We start from the raw sequence: 21,043 nt of genomic DNA on the forward strand, positions 1-21,043 counted from the left end.
TAGAATACAGTGACTTGTATCAAAATGAAACTAGAAAATATTTATGACATGAAAACAAAATTACACATTAAACAGGCTAAGTAAAGCGTGTGAATAGAATTCTCAAAAAACTCGTAAAAATAATAATTATTTGAAAGTCTGAGAAATGTATTATTTAAACCTAAAGAACATACAACAGTGTCACACACACACAAAATAATCATTAGCAATTTTACTTTGAATGCTGAAAAGCACTGTACACTTCCAACTGTTGGAGTAGTTAAACTGAAAACAGTGCATGGTTTAGAAATCACCATAAATACCAAGCAAGAGAAATGAAACACTTATATCACCTCTCAAAACCTGTTTACACAAAGAAAGAAAAAAACAAGTGCCTTAAAATTATATTACACAGTAAAATGGTAACGCACCTGGTAAATTCTGTGGTTCAACTTTTCCCTAACATTTTCTACTGCACACTGCATGAGAATTACAGACTGGGCTTGTTCTATTAATAACTGACCTAAAAATGTAAAATGTTTTATCTGAAACAAACCCTAATATAACTTAAGTAACACTGCTTACAGGATCACAATTAACTTTGCAAACTTAAGTTACTTCTTAAACAAATTAAACTTTTTTACTCCCATTCACAGTTACAAATTAATATCCAAGTTATTATAAGAATATAATTTTCACTTGTTTAATGCCTGTAACACTAAAAAAACTGGCAGAGAAGTACACATAGAAAACTTGTATAAATGTTTCAAACTTAAAAGTTTACTAAAATTAAATAACTTTGTACAAAAGTGCCTGTACAACTGAATAAATAAACTAAGTGTACGTACAACTGTATAAATGAACTAAGTGTACGTACAACTATGTAAATAAACCAAGTGTAGTACAACTATGTAAATAAACGAAGTGTACGTACAACTATGTAAATAAACGAAGTGTACGTACAACTGAATAAGTAAACTAAGTGTACGTACAACTGTATAAATGAACTAAGTGTACGTACAACTGTATAAATGAACTAAGTGTACGTACAACTGTATAAATGAACTAAGTGTACGTACAACTGTATAAATGAACTAAGTGTACGTACAACTGTATAAATGAACTAAGTGTACGTACAACTGTATAAATGAACTAAGTGTACGTACAACTATGTAAATGAACTAAGTGTACGTACAACTATGTAAATGAACTAAGTGTACGTACAACTATGTAAATAAACTAAGTGTACGTACAACTGTATAAATGAACTAAGAGTACGTACAACTGTATAAATGAACTAAGTGTACGTACAACTATGTAAATGAACTAAGTGTACGTACAACTATGTAAATGAACTAAGTGTACGTACAACTATGTAAATGAACTAAGTGTACGTACAACTATGCAAATGAACTAAGTGTACGTACAACTGAATAAATAAACTAAGTGTACGTACAACTGAATAAATAAACTAAGTGTACGTACAACTGAATAAATAAACCAACTATTTCAAAAGTTCAATACAAGCACATAACCTTTCTTATTCACTCTGATACAAACATTTAAAATTAATAATAAAACTATGAAAATATTACAAGTTTTAATATATGCTGTATAATATAAATACATCTTTAATACTAATAACATAATTATCCACATTTGTATAATTTAACTAATTACATGTCTTAACACACTGTATTAAAAACAAAATAGTAGCAACAAATTTTATTGTAATTACATCAAATTTAGAAGTGAAATTAAAAAACCTTAAAGACACATGACATCGAATTTACAGAAGGAACAACTTTGAGGCTTACCGATGCCTTCACCAAGTGCTTGTATATCAGGATGGGTGAGAAGTGTCCTGAACACTCTGCTAGTGTACTCATCAAGAACAGCAATGTTGGCTTGCTGTGAATAAAACAAGTCTCTTTTATACAAACTAACACTTTCAAGAACAGCAACGTTGGCTTGCTGTGAATAAAACAAGTCTCTTTTATACAAACTAGCTCTTTCAAGAACAATCGCTGTACACAGAAAATCAAAATTATGCTGTGGATACAGTGACAGTTCTAAGGACCATCACCACATACAAAATTATGCTGTGGATACAGTGACAGTTCTAAGGACCATCACCACATACAAAATTAGTTCTATGGATACAGTGACAGCTCTAAGGACCATCACTACATACAAAATTAGTTCTATGGATACAGTGACAGTTCTAAGGACCATCAATACATACAAAATTAGTTCTATGGATACAGTTACAGCTCTAAGGACTATCACTACATAAAAAATTAGTGCTGTGGATACAGTGACAGTTCTAAAGACCATCACTACATACAAAATTAGTGCTGTGGATACAGTTACAGCTCTAAGGACTATCACTACATACACAATTAGTGCTGTGGATACAGTTACAGCTCTAACGACTATCACTACATACAAAATTAGTGCTGTGGATACAGTTACAGCTCTAAGGACCATCACTACATACACAATTAGTGCTGTGGATACAGTTACAGCTCTAAGGACCATCACTACATACACAATTAGTGCTGTGGATACAGTTACAGCTCTAAGGACCATCACTACATACACAATTAGTGCTGTGGATACAGTTACAGCTCTAAGGACCATCACTACATACACAATTAGTGCTGTGGATACAGTTACAGCTCTAAGGACCATCACTACATACAAAATTAGTGCTGTGGATACAGTTACAGCTCTAAGGACCATCACTACATACAAAATTAGTGCTGTGGATACAGTGACAGTTCTAAGGACCATCACCACATACAAAATTAGTGCTGTGGATACAGTGACAGTTCTAAGGACCATCACTACATACACAATTAGTGCTGTGGATACAGTTACAGCTCTAAGGACCATCACTACATACACAATTAGTGCTGTGGATACAGTTACAGCTCTAAGGACCATCACTACATACACAATTAGTGCTGTGGATACAGTTACAGCTCTAAGGACCATCACTACATACAAAATTAGTGCTGTGGATACAGTTACAGCTCTAAGGACCATCACTACATACAAAATTAGTGCTGTGGATACAGTTACAGCTCTAAGGACCATCACCACATACAAAATTAGTGCTGTGGATACAGTTACAGCTCTGAGAACTATCACTACATACAAAATTACTTCTATGGGTGATGACAATTTTTGTTCTCTAAAATTACACTTTTGTATTTGATGAATTATTGCTTAGTACAAGAATTTCTTGTTTAAAGGAAATTATTGGTTGTACATAAGTAGACAACAATCAAATATTTATCATTCTTTGCTTAATAATTTTAAATAGAGTAACTAAGCAGTTCAAAAATGAATAACCACACAGTATGAAAACACAGTCATTTTTAAGAGAACCACAACATTACTGAATGTTAGTAAGTTCAATTTAACAAGTACTTATGTTTTATGGGTGTTTCACACATGTTAATTTGCCAGACTCTAAAATATGCAGCTCTACAATTGAGGTTCTATTACCAAAGGCCATTATAAAAGTGATTATCAAATTCCCCCCCCCTTGTTGTTTTCCCAAGTTAAGTGTAAAAACATCAGACTTTAAACAAGGGGACACAGGACCAAATTCTGGCCATTACCAACAATGAAACATCCCAAAAGATGACAGCAGGTTAGTATAAAAAAAAAGTCAAATAAAACCAGTTAATAATCAGAATCTTATAAGAGAGTTAATAATTAGTAACTATACTTAGGTGACTGTGTAGAATTACTAACCATGAAACAATATCTGAACACCTTCTGTAAGTACAAAACAAATTTTTACCACAAAATCTGCAAGCATACAACACAGAATTGCTGGTTATGTTGAGAGAATTAGTAGAAATTTAACAATTACCTATCTAACTGTATTACATATGTACCTCATTAGTTATCATAAGATAAACTTACAGCTTAAATCTATTTTGGTTTTCTAACTTTACTAATCCATAATCCTTCAATCTGATAATCTGGATATGTCAAAGTTTCAAGTCTGAGAAAGTTTGTTTTTTGAATTTTGTGGAAAGCTACAAGAGGGCTATCTGCACTAGCTGTCTCTAATTGAGCAGTGTAAAACTAGAGGGAAGGCAGCTAGTCATCACAACCAACCTCCAACTCTTGGGTTACTCTTTTACCAAAGAATAGTGGGATTGACCATCACACTATAATGGACTCCTGGCTGAAAGTGTGAGCATGCTTGGTGTAAAGTGGATTTGAAACTGTGACCTTCAGGTTATAATTTGAGCTCCCTAACGACCTGGTCATGCCAGCTTGTGAGAAAACTAAAGGAAAATGCTCAAACAATAAATACATTACAGCCACATGTTCTTTAAATATGAGAAAATGTGCATACCTTTTCTATTTCTTCTTCAGACAATTTTTTTGCTGAAATAAAAAATATACAGATGACATAATCAGTATTACACAATAAATTTTAGAAATAAGAATATCACATTGACATTTGTTTATATTCCAAACCTAACTATGTTATACTTACACAGAGAAACTACAATAATTGTAAAACAAATCAAGAACAAATGTATTCAAACAGATAAATCAATATTCAGGATGCTAACAGTTTACTTGGCATGCTTAAGAGCTAGACAACTCAAATTTGAACTAAATAAAAATATTCATGGTTAATTCACTAGAAAAGTACATGCCTATCAAAATATGTCACTGAAACAAAGTATGTCAGTGAGATGTGGATGCAAGTGCCTATATGTCATGATATTCTACTAACTTTTTAGTTCTGCTATTACTCTCTCTCTAAATGGTAGAAACCAGCCTCTAGCTTCCTTCTCCAAGACACTAGCAAGAATGGGAACAACTTTCCGAATTATATCTAGAGGAAAAGAAATTATATGTAATGAGAAGCAAATGATAAACAAACTGTTATCATCACAGTAGTTTATTGAAGAACAGCTATTTTGTAATGAGAAACAAATGATTAGAAGACTGTTATGTTATCATCACAGTAGTTTATTGAAGAACAGCTATTTTGTAATGAGAAACAAATGATAAACAGACTGTTATGTTATCATCACAGTAGTTTATTGAAGAACAGCTATTTTACAATGCAAGCTGTTGTGACAAAAACCAGTTTATAGTACTAACAAAAACTAATAGTGGCTGGTTCATTCTGAAACTTCTCTACATTAGACCAGTCAGAGGTGGCCTTGGCACAAGTAAATCAAGTAACAAATGTTTTGTACTTTACTGTTACATTTGATATTCAATCTCTTAAAATAACAGGGATCTAATTTAAGCCCAAATTTTAGAAGAAAATTCTTACTGGGAGGCAAAACCTTTCCAGCCCAGTGATTTTCAGAGCTCTTTCAACAGGGTTTGAGACTTTACACTTTTAAAACAAGTTGCTTTCTCTGTGTTAAAGCCATAACCCAAACACAAAATGTTGTAATTTCAGTTTTATGTCATGTGGAATATAATTTTAAAATGTTTAAAGTTGCAACACTAAACTGATTTGTTTTCTTTTTAACCCAAAATAGGAAATTCTAAGTTCTGTTTGTTTCTATCAATATAATAAAGCACATGGAGCAAGCCAAACAAAACTGCATCATCTGTCTACATACCACTGCATATTTAACATTTCTTGTCTAGCTGGAAATAACTGAAATGAAACAAATATTCATTTTGTTTCAGATTTCCCAAATTTCTGAGCCTAGAGACACATTTCACTTAGTAATTACCTTGTCAACAATCATCACACACATTATGTACATTGTTTTATTGTCAACAACATTGTGAAAGTTTATCAGCAGAGGCACTGGGCCTTTTTTTTCTTTATCTTAGGTCCAATTAAACTAGTCTTTAACAGGCAATGCTAGCATGGTCTTCAACCTCGTAGCTTGTAATGGCTCCACCTTCGTATCCTTTCAGCCAATTAGATTAATGGGGTTTGTTTGCACCTAAGAATATATTCTCTAAAGACCCTGAGCTGTTCAACTCTGTAGCAGTGGCCATTATGGTTGACAGCAGATAGTAGAATAGTGCTATCAGCTAACAGTCATGTTATGTAACCATGCAGCAATGTGCAATTTTGTTTTAAATATATAAACAGTAAATATCTTTAAAGAATAATCTAAAGATATAGCAGAAGGTTCATTGGTTACCAAGCTTTATTATAAAAGTAATGCACACTAAATAGAAAAAACAAGAAAAACAGCTTAAGATATATTTCATGACAGAAACATAACTTCTAGACTGTATAGGTTATGGTCTCATTATTTTAAAACAAGTTAAACTTTGCAACTCATTACAGACATTGTTTGGGATAAATATCTAACAACATAAGATACTTTGGTAAAGATAAACAAGTAATTCAGGAATAACCAGCTACAGAATGTTTATTAAAAACAAACATATCTTAACATAATTTTATGTCCATCATAATTCAAGGTACTTAATACAGAAAAGAAATTCATAGTTTATTAAATAAAATGGTTTTATTATTTAAAACAGATAAGTCTGAGCTAAGTTTCAAAATTGGTATAACTGGCTTCTAAACTAGAAATTATGAAGGTAATTTTACTGAGAGGGGCAAAGTAAAGCCACAAGTAATTTCATATACATGGGATAATAAAGGGCCATAAGGCATTACAGGTTTATCATTTCCCTTTACATCTTTAATCCAAACTCCATATAGAAACCTTTTTTCCTACATCCAAACCCATTTCTACTACCACCCTTTATAAAACTTCATATAAAAACCAGGTTTTCTACATCTAAATTTATCTCTAAAATAATAATCTAATCCTATGTTAGCATCTCTCATTGTTTTAGCTTCTACTACATCTGAACATAAATCATCATACCAACCACCTAAACAAGAGAGAAACAGTGTTTTAACTTCAGCCGCATCCTCGTCTTACACCATATGTCAACGGGACTTAACAAGTACCTAGAGACCTTCTTTACTCTTACTAGAACAGAAGAGATTTTAATCTATATAAACCCTTCTAAACTTAACATTTCTCCAACAACTACACATCCTTTCTCAGGTCAGCTAACTGATACATAAGGTCCAACTAGCACCACACAGAGTAAACTGATAAACCTGACTTCTCCAACAACTACACAACCTTTCTCAGGTCAGCTAACTGATACATAAGGTCTAACTAGTACTACACAGAGTAAACTGATAAACCTGACTTCTCCAACAACTACACAACCTTTCTCAGGTCAGCTAACTGATACATAAGATTTAACTAGTACTACACAGAATCAACTGATAAACCTGACTTCTCCAACAACTACACAACCTTTCTCAGGTCAGCTAACTGATACATAAGATTATACTAGTACTACACAGAGTAAACTGATAAACCTGACTTCTCCAACAACTACACAACCTTTCTCAGGTCAGCTAACTGATACATAAGGTCTAACTAGTACTACACAGAGTAAAATGATAAACCTGGACAGCTTAATAAGCAAATAAACAAACTTCATATGATGGATCTAAGTGACACATTACCTCACACAGAACAACTGTATCAGTTAAATTTGCACCAATTTTAAAATGAGAAAACCTTTACCTTTATTGAATAGCCTGAGGTCAATTTCATGGTCTTTTGGGGTTTGGTATATATATGGTACAGTAGGTGGTTTTTCATTTTCCTAAAGAAATTGGTAAAAATTGACAATTATTAAATAAATTAAAAAATCATATAAAGATGTTTATCAGATGTGTGGAAAATGTATCCTATATCAACAAACATGAACTGCTGAGGAAGGGTTTTAAAGTAATCTTTATGAAACTGGTACATCTTCATACACCACTAACAGTTTCATTTTCTTATGAGACTCTTCATGTAAAACAATTTATTCAACTATATCTGTTTTCATGGCAGTACTTTTATAAGGCCATTTTTCACCATCCCTCATTTAGAACTAATGATCATAGGGAAGGTACCAAACACAGCACTATACTATGATCAACACTAAGGGATTGACTATCACTCTTATAACATACTCAGAGCTTAACATATGGGGAATATGTTATGATATTCGAGTCGCACAAATTCAAATCCAGTTCCAAAATCCAAAGTTCTACTCTACCACGGTTATACAACAAACCATAGTTTATTGAAAATAGGACAACCCACAAAACAACAGTGTGAAAGTTTCCACAGTCAACCCACCCCAACAGTTTACTGAAAGTAGAACAATCTAAACAACAGTGTGAAAGTTTCCACAGCAAATTTATTCCTGCCATTTATTGAAATTAGAACAATCTAAACAACAGTGTGAAAGTTTCCACAGTCAACCCCCACAATTTATTCATAGTAGTACAATCTAAACAACAACAGTGTGAAAGTTTCCACAGTCAACCCACAGTTTATTCAAAGTAGTACAATCTAAACAACAGTGTGAAAGTTTCCACAGTCAACCCCCACAGTTTATTCAAAGTAGTACAATCTAAACAACAGTGTGAAAGTTTCCACATTCAACCCCCACAATTTATTCATAGTAGTACAATCTAAACAACAACAGTGTGAAAGTTTCCACAGTCAACCCCACAGTTTATTCGAAGAAGTACAATCTAAACAACAGTGTGAAAGTTTCCACAGTCAACCCCCACAGTTCATTCAAAGTAGTACAATCTAAACAACAGTGTGAAAGTTTCCACAGTCAACCCCCACAGTTTATTCATAGTAGTACAATCTAAACAAGTGTGAAAGTTTCCACAGTCAACCCCCACAGTTTATTCATAGTAGTACAATCTAAACAACAGTGTGAAAGTTTTCACAGTCAACCCCCACAGTTTATTCATAGTAGTACAATCTAAACAACAGTGTGAAAGTTTTCACAGTCAACCCCCACAGTTTATTCAAAGTAGTACAATCTAAACAACAGTGTGAAAGTTTCCACAGCAAATTTACTCCTGCCATTTATTGAAATTAGAACAATCTAAACAACAGTGTGAAAGTTTCCACAGTCAACCCCCACAGTTTATTCATAGTAGTACAATCTAAACAACAACAGTGTGAAAGTTTCCACAGTCAACCCACAGTTTATTCAAAGTAGTACAATCTAAACAACAGTGTGAAAGTTTTCACAGTCAACCCCCACAGTTTATTCAAAGTAGTACAATCTAAACAAGTGTGAAAGTTTCCACAGTCAACCCCCACAGTTTATTCAAAGTAGTACAATCTAAACAACAGTGTGAAAGTTTCCACAGTCAACCCCCACAATTTATTCATAGTAGTACAATCTAAACAACAACAGTGTGAAAGTTTCCACAGTCAACCCCACAGTTTATTCACAGTAGTACAATCTAAACAGCAGTGTGAAAGTTTTCACAGTCAACCCCCACAGTTCATTCAAAGTAGTACAATCTAAACAGTGTGAAAGTTTCCACAGTCAACCCCCACAGTTTATTCAAAGTAGTACAATCTAAACAACAGTGTGAAAGTTTCCACAGTCATCCCCCACAGTTCATTCAAAGTAGTACAATCTAAACAACAGTGTGAAAGTTTCCACAGTCAACCCTCACAGTTTATTCAAAGTAGTACAATCTAAACAACAGTGTGAAAGTTTTCACAGTCAACCCCCACAGTTTATTCAAAGTAGTACAATCTAAACAACAGTGTGAAAGTTTCCACAGCAAATTTACTCCTGCCATTTATTGAAATTAGAACAATCTAAACAACAGTGTGAAAGTTTCCACAGTCAACCCCCACAGTTTATTCATAGTAGTACAATCTAAACAACAACAGTGTGAAAGTTTCCACAGTCAACCCACAGTTTATTCAAAGTAGTACAATCTAAACAACAGTGTAAAAGTTTTCACAGTCAACCCCCACAGTTTATTCAAAGTAGTACAATCTAAACAAGTGTGAAAGTTTCCACAGTCAACCCCCACAGTTTATTCAAAGTAGTACAATCTAAACAACAGTGTGAAAGTTTCCACAGTCAACCCCACAATTTATTCATAGTAGTACAATCTAAACAACAACAGTGTGAAAGTTTCCACAGTCAACCCCACAGTTTATTCACAGTAGTACAATCTAAACAGCAGTGTGAAAGTTTTCACAGTCAACCCCCACAGTTCATTCAAAGTAGTACAATCTAAACAGTGTGAAAGTTTCCACAGTCAACCCCCACAGTTTATTCAAAGTAGTACAATCTAAACAACAGTGTAAAAGTTTCCACAGTCATCCCCCACAGTTCATTCAAAGTAGTACAATCTAAACAACAGTGTGAAAGTTTCCACAGTCAACCCTCACAGTTTATTCAAAGTAGTACAATCTAAACAACAGTGTGAAAGTTTCCACAGTCAACCCCCACAATTTATTCATAGTAGTACAATCTAAACAACAACAGTGTGAAAGTTTCCACAGTCAACCCCACAGTTTATTCAAAGTACAATCTAAACAACAGTGTGAAAGTTTTCACAGTCAACCCCCACAGTTCATTCAAAGTAGTACAATCTAAACAACAGTGTGAAAGTTTCCACAGTCAACCCCCACAGTTCATTCAAAGTAGTACAATCTAAACAACAGTGTGAAAGTTTCCACAGTCAACCCCCACAGTTTATTCAAAGTAGTACAATCTAAACAACAGTGTGAAAGTTTCCACAGTCAACCCCCACAGTTTATTCAAAGTAGTACAATCTAAACAAGTGTGAAAGTTTCCACAGTCAACCCCCACAGTTTATTCATAGTAGTACAATCTAAACAACAGTGTGAAAGTTTTCACAGTCAACCCCCACAGTTTATTCATAGTAGTACAATCTAAACAACAGTGTGAAAGTTTCCACAGTTTATTCAAAGTAGTACAATCTAAACAACAACAGTGTTTCAATAGTCAACCCACCCCCACAGTTTCCTGAAAGTATGACAATTTAAACAATAGTGTGAAAGCTTTCACATACAAAATACAAGAACTGATAACTGAATTCATTTTTATTGGTTTCCAAACAAAACTACTAAGTAGATATCATAAACCTGATATAATTCCTAAATGTCAGGTTTAACAGAAGATACAGAAATTGTGTCTTTTCTTTAAAATTAGATTAGATTGAATGGGCATACTTTGTCAGACATTAAAGAATGATATCAAATCTACCTACATAGGTAGAACTTATCAGACATTAAAGAATGATATCAAATCTATCTAGGTAGGAATAACTTGTCAGACATTAAAGAATGATATCAAGTCTACCTAGGTAAGAATAACTTGTCAGACATTAAAGAATGATATCACGTCTACCTAGGTAAGAATAACTTGTCAGACATTAAAGAATGATCTCACGTCTACCTAGGTAAGAATAACTTGTCAGACATTAAAGAATGATATCAAATCTATCTAGGTAGGAATAACTTGTCAGACATTAAAGAATGATATCAAGTCTACCTAGGTAAGAATAACTTGTCAGACATTAAAGAATGATATCACATCTACCTAGGTAAGAATAACTTGTCAGACATTAAAGAATGATCTCACGTCTACCTAGGTAAGAATAACTTGTCAGACATTAAAGAATGATATCAAGTCTACCTAGGTAAAAATAACTTGTCAGACATTAAAGAATGATATCAAGTCTACCTAGGTAAGAATAACTTGTCAGACATTAAAGAATGATATCACGTCTACCTAGGTAAGAATAACTTGTCAGACATTAAAGAATGATATCAAGTCTACCTAGGTAAGAATAACTTGTCAGACATTAAAGAATGATATCAAGTCTACCTAGGTAAGAATAACTTGTCAGACATTAAAGAATGATATCAAGTCTACCTAGGTAAGAATAACTTGTCAGACATTAAAGAATGATATCACGTCTACCTAGGTAAGAATAACTTGTCAGACATTAAAGAATGGTATCACGTCTACCTAGGTAAGAATAACTTGTCAGACATTAAAGAATGATATCACGTCTACCTAGGTAAGAATAACTTGTCAGACATTAAAGAATGATATCACGTCTACCTAGGTAAGAATAACTTGTCAGACTTTAAAGAATGATATCAAGTCTACCTAGGTAAGAATAACTTGTCAGACATTAAAGAATGATATCACGTCTACCTAGGTAAGAATAACTTGTCAGACATTAAAGAATGATATCAAGTCTACCTAGGTAAGAATAACTTGTCAGACATTAAAGAATGATATCACGTCTACCTAGGTAAGAATAACTTGTCAGACATTAAAGAATGACAAAGTCTACCTAGGTAAGAATAACTTGTCAGACATTAAAGAATGATATCACGTCTACCTAGATAAGAATAACTTGTCAGACATTAAAGAATGATATCACGTCTACCTAGATAAGAATAACTTGTCAGACATTAAAGAATGACAAAGTCTACCTAGGTAAGAATAACTTGTCAGACATTAAAGAATAATATCAAGTCTACCTAGGTAAGAATAACTTGTCAGACATTAAAGAATGATATCACATCTACCTAGGTAAGAATAACTTGTCAGACATTAAAGAATGATCTCACGTCTACCTAGGTAAGAATAACTTGTCAGACATTAAAGAATGATATCAAGTCTACCTAGGTAAAAATAACTTGTCAGACATTAAAGAATGATATCAAGTCTACCTAGGTAAGAATAACTTGTCAGACATTAAAGAATGATATCACGTCTACCTAGGTAAGAATAACTTGTCAGACATTAAAGAATGATATCAAGTCTACCTAGGTAAGAATAACTTGTCAGACATTAAAGAATGATATCAAGTCTACCTAGGTAAGAATAACTTGTCAGACATTAAAGAATGATATCAAGTCTACCTAGATAAGAATAACTTGTCAGACATTAAAGAATGATATCACGTCTACCTAGGTAAGAATAACTTGTCAGACATTAAAGAATGGTATCACGTCTACCTAGGTAAGAATAACTTGTCAGACATTAAAGAATGATATCACGTCTACCTAGGTAAGAATAACTTGTCAGACATTAAAGAATGATATCACGTCTACCTAGGTAAGAATAACTTGTCAGACTTTAAAGAATGATATCAAGTCTACCTAGGTAAGAATAACTTGTCAGACATTAAAGAATGATATCACGTCTACCTAGGTAAGAATAACTTGTCAGACATTAAAGAATGATATCAAGTCTACCTAGGTAAGAATAACTTGTCAGACATTAAAGAATGATATCACGTCTACCTAGGTAAGAATAACTTGTCAGACATTAAAGAATGACAAAGTCTACCTAGGTAAGAATAACTTGTCAGACATTAAAGAATGATATCACGTCTACCTAGATAAGAATAACTTGTCAGACATTAAAGAATGATATCACGTCTACCTAGATAAGAATAACTTGTCAGACATTAAAGAATGACAAAGTCTACCTAGGTAAGAATAACTTGTCAGACATTAAAGAATAATATCAAGTCTACCTAGGTAAGAATAACTTGTCAGACATTAAAGAATGATATCAAGTCTACCTAGGTAAGAATAACTTGTCAGACATTAAAGAATGATATCAAGTCTACCTACATAGATAGAACTTATCAGACATTAAAGAATGATATCAAGGCTACCTAGGTAAGAATAACTTGTCAGACATTAAAGAATGATATCAAGGCTACCTAGGTAAGAATAACTTGTCAGACATTAAAGAATGATATCAAGTCTATCTACATAGATAGAACTTATCAGACATTAAAGAATGATATCAAGGCTACCTAGGTAAGAATAACTTGTCAGACATTAAAGAATGATATCAAGGCTACCTAGGTAAGAATAACTTGTCAGACATTAAAGAATGATATCAAGTCTATCTAGATAGGTAGAACTTATCAGACATTAAAGAATGATATCAAGTCTATCTAGATAGGTAGAACTTATCAGACATTAAAGAATGATATCAAGTCCATCTGGACAGGTAGAACTTATCAGACATTAAAGAATGATATCATGTCCATCTAGATAGGTAGAACTTATCAGACATTAAAGAATGATATCAAGTCTATCTAGATAGGTAGAACTTATCAGACATTAAAGAATGATATCAAGTCTATCTAGGTAGGTAGAACGTATCAGACATTAAAGAATGATATCAAGTCTATCTAGATAGGTAGAACTTATCAGACATTAAAGAATGATATCAAGTCCATCTGGACAGGTAGAACTTATCAGACATTAAAGAATGATATCATGTCCATCTAGATAGGTAGAACTTATCAGACATTAAAGAATGATATCAAGTCTATCTAGATAGGTAGAACTTATCAGACATGAAAGAATGATATCAAGTCTATCTAGATAGGTAGAACTTATCAGACATTAAAGAACGATGTCAAGTCTATCTAGGTAGGTAGAACTTATCAGACGTTAAAGAATGATATCAAGTCTATCTAGGTAGGTATAATTTATCAGACATTAAAGAATGATATCAAGTCTATCTTGATAGGTAGAACTTATCAGACATTAAAGAATGATATCAAGTCTATCTAGATAGGTAGAACTTATCAGACATTAAAGAATGATATCAAGTCTATCTAGATAGGTAGAACTTATCAGACATTAAAGAATGATATCAAGTCTATCTAGATAGGTAGAACTTATCAGACATTAAAGAATGATATCAAGTCTATCTAGATAGGTAGAACTTATCAGACATTAAAGAATGATATCAAGTCTATCTAGATAGGTAGAACTTATCAGACATTAAAGAATGATATCAAGTCTATCTAGGTAGGTAGAACGTATCAGACATTAAAGAATGATATCAAGTCTATCTAGATAGGTAGAACTTATCAGACATTAAAGAATGATATCAAGTCCATCTGGACAGGTAGAACTTATCAGACATTAAAGAATGATATCAAGTCCATCTAGATAGGTAGAACTTATCAGACATTAAAGAATGATATCAAGTCTATCTAGATAGGTAGAACTTATCAGACATGAAAGAATGATATCAAGTCTATCTAGATAGGTAGAACTTATCAGACATTAAAGAATGATATCAAGTCTATCTAGGTAGGTAGAACTTATCAGACATTAAAGAATGATATCAAGTCTATCTAGGTAGGTATAATTTATCAGACATTAAAGAATGATATCAAGTCTATCTTGATAGGTAGAACTTATCAGACATTAAAGAATGATATCAAGTCTATCTAGATAGGTAGAACTTATCAGACATGAAAGAATGATATCAAGTCTATCTAGATAGGTAGAACTTATCAGACATTAAAGAATGATATCAAGTCTATCTAGGTAGGTAGAACTTATCAGACATTAAAGAATGATATCAAGTCTATCTAGGTAGGTATAATTTATCAGACATTAAAGAATGATATCAAGTCTATCTTGATAGGTAGAACTTATCAGACATTAAAGAATGATATCAAGTCTATCTAGATAGGTAGAACTTATCAGACATTAAAGAATGATATCAAGTCTATCTAGATAGGTAGAACTTATCAGACATTAAAGAATGATATCAAGTCTACCTAGATAGGTATAATTTACCAGATAATAAAGAATGATACGAGTCTTGCTAGAAGATGAGTTGATTTTTAAATGTAAAAAATACATTAATTTCAATAGCTGTTTTACCATAATATTATCATTATGCTGTTTCTTTAATTCTGTTAACTACACTAGATAACTGGTCTTAAAATTACTGTTTTCAAATCTACTCAATATCAGTTATTCAAAAACTCAGACAGAAACTATGAAACTAGTTTCTTTTACTCTATCTATACAACACTGCCACATAAGTCAACATTTATGAATGGATAATGTTTGACAGATTTAGTTCACAATTATTTTCTTATATGCTGTTGCTACAAAGTTTTGTTGATCTAAATATTATGATAAAAATATGTCCTTGTGTGAAGCCAACGTTAAATCTAAACTCTCCTGTTTACTCTACTTTTAATAGAATGATTTTTAGTTTTCCTACATGTTAAAATTTTCTGAATATCATGCCTAATAAGGAATTTAAAGTAATAAAAAAAGTGAGAATAGAGAGATCTCATCGTACATTTGCTACTTTAAAAGAAAAATAAACCAAGTTGGTATGAACAAAATTCAATGATTTAAATGTGTACTTACTATTCTATATTTTTCCATTGTCTGTTTCCTTATTTGATGTCTAACAAATTGACATAGGTTGTCTAAGTCATCCTCTAAACTTGGCTGTAAAATAAGCAGAACAGTAAGTGACAAACATGTTGTCACTCATCTATGTATACTACAAAACAAACTTAGAACTCTTAAGAAACTAAGTATTTAAGTGTTAATATATGTACGCACACAGACACACCCTGTACAAATATAAATGTTCCTTGAACAAGATCTACATAGGTTTAAAACTTAACAAGGAACCCACTTTTAAAAATAAAAGTTGAAACAGCTTCACTGAGTAATGAAAAACTTTTAAATATACAATGTTTCGACATGATTTAGACACCATCAGGTACAGTACCCTAGGATGACAAAATCTTGTCAAATCATTGTGTATTTATAATAAAGATTTTTCATCACTCAGTCAAACTATCCCAACACTACTTTGTTTTTTATGCACTTCAGTTTCTTTGGTTTTTTTTGACAAGCTCACTCATGACTACTTCTAGCTCCATAAAGATACAATCATAATGTATTTCTTACATAATTAAAATTTAGCTGTGTACAGCTCTCTTAGCAAAGTTACCTGAAACATTCCTCAAGTATATAAATCTGTCATTATTTCTTTTTGACACATAATTTTATCTTGAATCAAATAATCCATGTTAATGGAACTATCAAACTTTCCACACACACGTCTGGATACTGAGTAACTAATCTTACCTGTTCTGAAGATATTAGAGTCTTCTTATAAGTAGGCCAGTGAGAAAATACTATTGAACTTTCATAAATTAATTTTAATGACATGTAACAATATTAAAACAAAGTTGTTGCTACATACTTTAACAGTTAGTTCTGCTACTGTAACAATATTAAAACAAAGTTGTTGCTACATACTTTAACAGTTAGTTCTGCTACTGTAACAATATTTAAATATATTGCTACATACTTTAACAGTTAGTTCTGCTACTGTAACAATATTAAAACAAAGTTGTTGCTACATACTTTAACAGTTAGTTCTGCTACTGTAACAATATTAAAATGTATTGCTACATACTTTAACAGTTCTGCAACTGTAACAATATTAAAACAGTTGTTGCTACGTACTTTAAAAGTCAGTTCTGCTACTGTAACAATATTAAAACAAAGTTGTTGCTACATACTTTAACAGTTAGTTCTGCAACTGTAACAATATTAAAACAGTTGTTGCTACGTACTTTAAAAGTCAGTTCTGCTACTGTAACAATATTAAAACAAAGTTGTTGCTACATACTTTAAGTTAGTTCTGCTACTGTAACAATATTAAAACAAAGTTGTTGCTACATACTTTAACAGTTAGTTCTGCTACTGTAACAATATCAAAATGTATTGCTACATACTTTAACAGTTAGTTCTGCTACTGTAACAATATTAAAATGTGTTGCTACATACTTTAACAGTTAGTTCTGCTACTGTAACAATATTAAAACATGTTGCTACATACTTTAACAGTTGGTTCTGCTACTGTAACAATATTAAAATGTGTTGCTACATACTTTAACAGTTAGTTCTGTTACTGTAACAATATTAAAACAAAGTTGTTGCTACATACTTTAACAGTTAGTTTTGCTACTGTAACAATATTAAAACGTGTTGCTACATACTTTAACAGTTAGTTCTGTTACTGTAACAATATTCAAACAAAGTTGTTGCTACATACTTTAACAGTTAGTTCTGCTACTAAGTACTTTATTCTTTCTTCCCGGACTTTTATTTCCAAGTTTTTAGCCGAGAGAGACGGTACCCCAAAGAAAGCATCTACAAGAAATAAGAACATATAGTTCACTTATCAATTAAAAATTATTTTTATGCATGAGTTATGCTGAAACTTAAATACATCTGTATAGCAGAAGCTTGTGTGTGATCTTCACACATCCCATTTAAAAGTACAGTTTCAGAATAACTCAAAACTGGACATAACATACTGCAGTGCAACATAAAATCTGTAGTGTTAATGGTTGTAAACATAGCTTTTTTTTTGTCAGAAGCAATGAACAAAACTGCAGTTTTTAAAACTTTCAAGTTCATAATTCATCCAAATCACTAAAAATTCAAATTGTTTAAAACATAATAGTATACAAACAAATAAGTATCAGTACTTGTGAAATGTACAAAGACAAGATTGTTTCTTTGCATATGACCAATGTCCACTTGTTAAATAATACTGTCAACAGTAATCAAAACAATGTCCATTGGAAACTTTATACCTTTTATTGCAAAAACTTTGAAAACCAAGAAATCTCTACTGGAAAACTTCAATGCTTGTAAATTGCTAGGTATAAATCTAGTTCTATTTCTAAAACACTTGCATGTATTATGACTGGAACTGAGAGTTTGCTGGAAACCCTTTTTAAATTTGATATTACTTAATATTTCACTTTAGCTTTTACACCTTCATAAAAATAGTAACTTGCCATCAAAACCTACACCTAGCTTCAAGTTTAAAATGAGTTAGAATAACACACTGAAAAGTTTACTGCTTCTATAAACTGTTTAAGAAACATCCAATTCTGTATTGTGTAATGTCTTTACACATTAGTGTAGTTTTAACACATTAGTGCAGTTTTCCAAAGCAATGATGCATGAATGTGAAGATTTCACTGATAAATTCAAGGAAGATACGAGCATATAACAAAATAAACAATATTAGATTTCCAGGAAGATACGAGCACATAAGAAACTAAACAATATTATATTTCCAGGAAGATACGAGCACATAAGAAACTAAACAATATTATATTTCAAGGAAGATACGAGTACATAAGAAACTAAACAATATTATATTTCAAGGAAGATACGAGCACATAAGAAACTAAACAATATTATATTTCAAGGAAGATCTGAGCACATAAGAAACTAAACAATATTATATTTCAAGGAAGATCTGAGCACATAAGAAACTAAACAATATTATATTTCAAGGAAGATCTGAGTACATAAGAAACTAAACAATATTATATTTCAAGGAAGATACGAGTACATAAGAAACTAAACAATATTATATTTCAAGGAAGATACGAGCACATAAGAAACTAAACAATATTATATTTCAAGGAAGATACGAGCACATAAGAAACTAAACAATATTATATTTCAAGGAAGATACGAGTACATAAGAAACTAAACAATATTATATTTCAAGGAAGATACGAGTACATAAGAAACTAAACAATATTATATTTCAAGGAAGATACGAGTACATAAGAAACTAAACAATATTAGATTTCAGGGAAGATATGAGCATTTAAGAAACAAAGCAAAATTAGATTTCCAGTTTTATACCACATCAAAGTAATGCCTAAAGAAAACAATAAACCACAGAACTTGTGAACACTTAAATTAGAAAAACTGAGTCTTTGTTACAATGTAAAATTATACCAGGGAAAAGTTTAAACACAGAATCATAGTCTCTAAAACCTGTGTTAATAATCCTTACGTGATAATTAATATGTGTAGATTTCATACCAACTTCAATTTGGTTAATAAACAACAAAATGTGCCAAACACATTAATATACAAATAAGACCTAATATATTTTGTTTATCACCAAGCAATATATTACATAAACACTTATGAGTAACTCGCTCCAATACAGTTTTAACAGTTTCACTCACCTGTCAGCAGCAACAACCCCTGCAACAAGGAATGGACAGATCCTGATACACTGAAAAATTCCGAGTGAAGTCTGTTCTGGGCAGTAACAAACAAAAGTCGGAGAGATAGAGCAATATCCTGTTAGGGCAATAAACATTTTACATTCATAGAAGGATTTCTTTGTACCTTAATAACATCAGGCCACTGATCAGTATCAGCAGTAATATAAGTACATAATCAAGGGTTAACTATCAAACTGCCTTGTTAAAAAAACAAAGTCAAATGGTGCAAATTCACAAAAGATAACCATAATAAACACTTCTTAATTACACCTAACCACAAATCTCAGATCAACATTATATCTCTCTCAACATGGGGTTTGGTTTGTTTCAAATTTTGCTCAAAGCTACTCGAGGGCTATCTGCGCTAGCCATCCCTAATCTAGCAGTGTAACTAGAGGGAAGGCAGCTAGTCATCACCACAGACACAAACTCTTGGGCAACTCTTTTTACCAACAAATAGTGGGACTGACCGTCACATTATAATGCCCTCATGGCTGAAAGGAGGAGCACGTTTGGTGTGACGGGGATTCGAACCTGTGACCCTCACATTCTGAGCCAAGTGCCTTAACCATCTGGCTATGCCGGGCTGTCTCAACATAGGGTAAATCAATCTGACAGGCCTCATTACCACTTTGTACTCATTAGTTTCCACACTACAACTTTTACTATAGTAAGTATATTTTAACATTTGGCAGCTTCTTAGTAAACAGTAAATGTTGTTTGTACACACAAAAGAACGTTTTTAAATGAAATATTTAAAGATTTGTCCGTGATTATATTGATTTTTTTTTCTTTTGCTATTCCAAGTGCAAAATGAATTTTAAATTAAAAGTACTTTAATTTTTTCTTAAAAATCTCAAACTTCATTTACGTAACATTAAACAAATCCTAATATTAAACATCTTGTCAGTAAAAATATTCCATCTGTTACTACCTCAACCCTAACAATATACCTGTGCACATGATTATATATGAAAAACTATTTTCCTTTCAGCAAACTTATTCATTAACCAATAAATATTTATTCATATACTTAAATTTTAATTATTTTTTATTAACATGTAGAAGAATACATAAAAAATACTTCGAAAAACAACTGAGTTACTCACAGTGTTACGAGATTTCATGAGGGTGTATATCACACATGCTAAGCCTTGTTTATTCTTCCAAGTGGAAGGTGAAAACAAAATAATTGTCAACTTACTGTATTAGTGCATACAAAACCCCTATAAGTTACTAGGGTTTCTGAACAAGCTATATATGACA

The 21,043-nt window shown here is 32.1% G+C and overlaps 1 pseudogene across 1 annotated transcript in view; it reads right to left on the reverse strand.

The window, feature by feature from the left end:
- LOC143224721 (uncharacterized) overlaps positions 1 to 21,043 on the reverse strand; it is a 63,375-nt pseudogene that overhangs the window by 18,351 nt on the left and 23,981 nt on the right. The window contains exons 7-14 of the transcript XR_013013410.1: positions 19,736 to 19,853; positions 17,782 to 17,879; positions 16,071 to 16,154; positions 7,569 to 7,650; positions 4,754 to 4,855; positions 4,364 to 4,395; positions 1,797 to 1,890; positions 411 to 502 (exon numbers count right to left, since the gene is read on the reverse strand). The product of XR_013013410.1 is annotated as an uncharacterized LOC143224721 (transcript). The remainder of the gene's footprint in view (positions 1 to 410; positions 503 to 1,796; positions 1,891 to 4,363; positions 4,396 to 4,753; positions 4,856 to 7,568; positions 7,651 to 16,070; positions 16,155 to 17,781; positions 17,880 to 19,735; positions 19,854 to 21,043) is intronic.

The sequence above is a fragment of the Tachypleus tridentatus genome, chromosome 9 (assembly GCF_004210375.1).
Source record: "Tachypleus tridentatus isolate NWPU-2018 chromosome 9, ASM421037v1, whole genome shotgun sequence".
NCBI classification, from domain to species: Eukaryota; Metazoa; Arthropoda; class Merostomata; order Xiphosura; family Limulidae; genus Tachypleus; species Tachypleus tridentatus.